The following is a 4,060-nucleotide window of genomic DNA, read 5'->3' on the forward strand; positions in this document are numbered from 1 at the left end:
ATACTTTTCCCACGAGGGAAGGGCTCAAAAGAGACAGGTCACCAGGAAGGAAAATACGAGTAAATTATGGCTATATAAGAGGAGTATATTCCAACCTTCTGTGACAGTCTCTCGTATCCAAAGGGTAAGTTCTTTGGCCAAACTGTGGAATGTACAGTGCTATAAAAGGTTAAGCAGGTTGAGGGGTTGTCTCAAGAACATTTCAATCACCCCAGAAAATTATCTCCTATATACATTTTTTGAATATCCAACTCCCACGCCCAGACTTAACGACTCTACTGACTCCCCTTACCATCGATCACTGTTGTCTGTTCTTCAAATTCATGTAGATGGAAAGTTTCATATATTATTAGAGAACACAGGATTTGTTGATGGATTTGTGTTGGGTGTGAAAATATTAGAGGACTCAAGGCTGGCTCTGAAGTTATTGATCTGTGTAAAAAGACGGTGATAAACAAGACCTGGTGATTAGCAGTAGGGCAGTCGTTAACAAAGGTTCTTCTTTGAATCTGTTAATGTTTGTCGTGCTTATCATTCATCCAGGTAGACATACTTACCAGGGAGTCTAACTACAGTTCAGGGTAAGCTCAGAGCTAGAAATAGAATTTTTGGAGTTAACAACATATGGATGTTATTTAAAAATATAGCATTGGATGATATCTAGAAATTATGGTAGATGGCATCCCCCTCCAACAATGGAGGGATGGGGTGGGGAGATGAAGGATAGATTAGGGAATGCTAGTGTTTAAGGATCAGGATATGAGAAAGAATCAGAAAAGGAACAAGAGAAGCCAGAGAGGCTAAGTGAAAAACAAGTGTTTAAGGTGTTCTGCATGCCAAGATAATTTTTAAGGAAAGATACTATCTGTGATAAATAATGTAACTAGCAGAATATGTAAGATAAGGATTGAGGAATTCACACTGTATTAACTGTTTTAGAGCTTAAATTCTAAGAAGTTGGTTTGGGGAAAGTGGTGGTTTACAAGGGGTGTCCTCATTCCATATTGAGTCTTGACATAAATATACCCTCCATTTGGTTCATCCTCACTGCACACAGGTAATGTAAAAGCTTTGCCTTTATTCAAATGTATGTTTAAGTGCAGATTGGGACACCTCTAAGAGTATTCTTGCTTTAAGGATTTGCCTGAATGTCTCCTTAATGCAAATTGGGGTATCAAGGTTACATGGTCATGTTATATCCTGATCAAGATGATGTAGAGGCCTCCAACACAAGCCTGTAAGCATCTCTAATTTCCAGTAGCGTATGTATCCAAATCAGGGTCCCTCTTCTGAGTTCATGTTTCTGCCTGCTACAGTAATGAATAGATTTGCCATTGTGATAGTTTCCCTTTGTGGGAGAGGTTACAGGGTTAGCATCATGGAAATGCTTCTTCCGGACACCATCATGGCCTCATGCTGATGCCTTTTCTCATCAGGATGGTTTGTCTTGGTCTCATTTGCAACTTAATACTTTCTGAATTTGAGGTCTTCTCCTGCTAGGACATCTCCAAAAATAGTTTCTATGGTGTGGGGAGAAATAAAGGTGAAGATAAAGGTAAATTCATGAACGAATGGATGGGGAGCAAGGTTATTTTATGATAGTGGAGACTGGGAATGCATGCTGGCATTTTAAAGAGAGAGGAGAAATTGTAAATTATATACACCAAAGCTTATTATTCCTTTTTACAGATTAGATCCTTCGATGTGCATAGGGCATTTTGATCAATGGATCTGTTTACCAAAAGTGGGTGATTAAGGCAGCCAGTTGCACACGAGTAAGCAATCCATGAGAGAGGGATGTAAGGGAGATTAAGAATATTTGAGTTCTTGTGGTATAATTATTAAACTTTGGGTGGCTAACTGAAAGTCTAGTGGTTCAAAACCACCAGTCAGTCCTCCAGAGAAAGATGGGGCTTTCTACTCCCATAAAGAGCTACAGTCTTGGAATCTCACCGGGACAGTTCGACCATGCCCTATAGGGTTACCATGAATCACCATCAACCCAATGGTAGTGAGTGAGTGAGTGAGTACCCAGGATGATAAATTGTCCTATGTCTGTCAAAGTCTGCTTATTGAGCAACAGGTTAAGGGGTATTTTATAGACATAGCTTTAGGGGAATGCTCTTCTGGTAGTCTGACCTGAGTTAGGCTGTCTGGTTCCCCATTGTTTGACTTGCTAGGAGGGGGAGTGCACATTCCTGATGCAAGTATTGTTCTCTGAGTTCAGTTGTGCTCTTTCAGATGGAGATGACGTGGTCTTACCTTTTCAAGGGAAATAGTAACCGTTTGAGAGCTCACCTTGAATTCTAACCAACTTGTAAGGTTGAAACAAAGGGAGAGCAATGCACTGGAAACCTCACCAATATGCCCAGGCACAGTGCAGCCTAAGGATGTGGATTCTCGGAATTCTAGGAATGAGGATTTAGAAGGAAAGGGGTAGACTCACAGTTGACGGGTCTCATTGTCCCTGTAGACTCTTCATCCTGTGGGCATGAGAGGAGAGAGTGTTGTTCACTAGATTTAAGGGCAGCTCTGGCTGATACCTTGCTTGTCATCATAGCTGGTGTATGGGAGAAAAAAGACCCCAAATTTAAATTTTCACTTATAGAGACATATTTTATTAAATTTTAAAAATAACAAGGATAAGAGAGAAAGACAATGCATCCAAATGAGGAGCCTTTCCACTTGAGGCCATAATGGAATCTATAGATTAACAAAAGACCAGACTCTCCAATAGGACAAGGAAGTACAAGGTTCATTGTTACAAAAGGATGTTTGGTAGCAGATCAATGCATCACAGTTGTAGGCAGGACAACAGAATAGGGAATGAAACTGAGAGTGTAACATGTACATTCAGCTGGGTAGAAAAGCTTACAGGGCCGGTCCTGAGGCAGATAGGATGTGACTCACGTTCCATGCGTCTCCAGCACCCAGACTTCCATCCAGGCAGATGCATAAAAGCTGGGACATCCATCCCTAGAGTAGCGAGGAGAATGGTCCTAAAAAACTTTCTAACACACTTTGTCTGAGGGCAGTGCTGTTCACCCTGCTGATTTAATGATAACAAGAACTCACTGGAGGCTGCCTCGATGTGGATCCTTGAAAAAGGATTTAGGATGTCCATTGAAAATTGCAGCCTTCTGCTCACTTAGTGCTCAGAATTTAAGCTCTAATCTATATCTCATTTTTTTATCTAAAACTTTTCTTGTCTGCAGTTTTGAAACACCCCAGTTCATTCTTTGGAGTCAGCATGTAACTCTCCTGAAATATAAATGTTATTCTATGTCACGCGCTACTTGAAATACTCCCAAGGTCTCACGAGACCGGTTCCAGTCTCCTTCGATCAGCATACACAATTTTGCATGATTGGACTCTTGCTTGCCTGGCCCACATATTCACCCCCAGATTCCACTTCACTGAAAACAAGAGCAAAATAATAGCAGAGCTTGTGTAAGGCTTTTCCATTGCTCATGAAACAAAAAGTTAACCAGATTAAAAAAAAAAAAAATCCTGACCCAAACTTCAAAAGCACAGACTTTCCCTTGTCCTCCCCAGCACCAGAAGCTGCTCTTCAGGATTGTACGTTTGTCTTTGGGGGGCTAGAAAAGTGTAGTCAATAACTAAGCCATGAATTTGTCGTTTGATGGGAAAAAGAAAGAGCTTCTTTGTGGTATGAGGTGGGGGGAGCCAGCCCCCACCACTAACCACGGGTTCAGTAAGCACAGTTGTACGGTTGAGATATATAAATGTTATATTAATGTCATCCAGAGCATGAGGGGTAGAGGAGAGATTGGAATAATGGAGTCAGACACAATTCATGGTTGCATGCTCACTTCAGCCCTGTTTGGTGGTCCTCGTCTTCACCACATTTGCTTATGTACTTGTTTAGTCTTCAGTGTTTTGTTGGGCAGGTGAGTATTATAAAGTGCCACTATATTAGAAAAAAACGTTCTGTGCTGAGGTGAGATTAAATAGAGGCCCAAAGTCCATAGGAATAGGAAGGTCTAGGGGTATACATGTGACAAGATGGGCAGACCCTAGATTCATGATGGCAGCCTAA

Source organism: Echinops telfairi, unplaced genomic scaffold (assembly GCF_000313985.2).
Source record: "Echinops telfairi isolate 266 unplaced genomic scaffold, ASM31398v2 ScPeMD7_5868;HRSCAF=6743_0, whole genome shotgun sequence".
Taxonomy (NCBI): domain Eukaryota; kingdom Metazoa; phylum Chordata; class Mammalia; order Afrosoricida; family Tenrecidae; genus Echinops; species Echinops telfairi.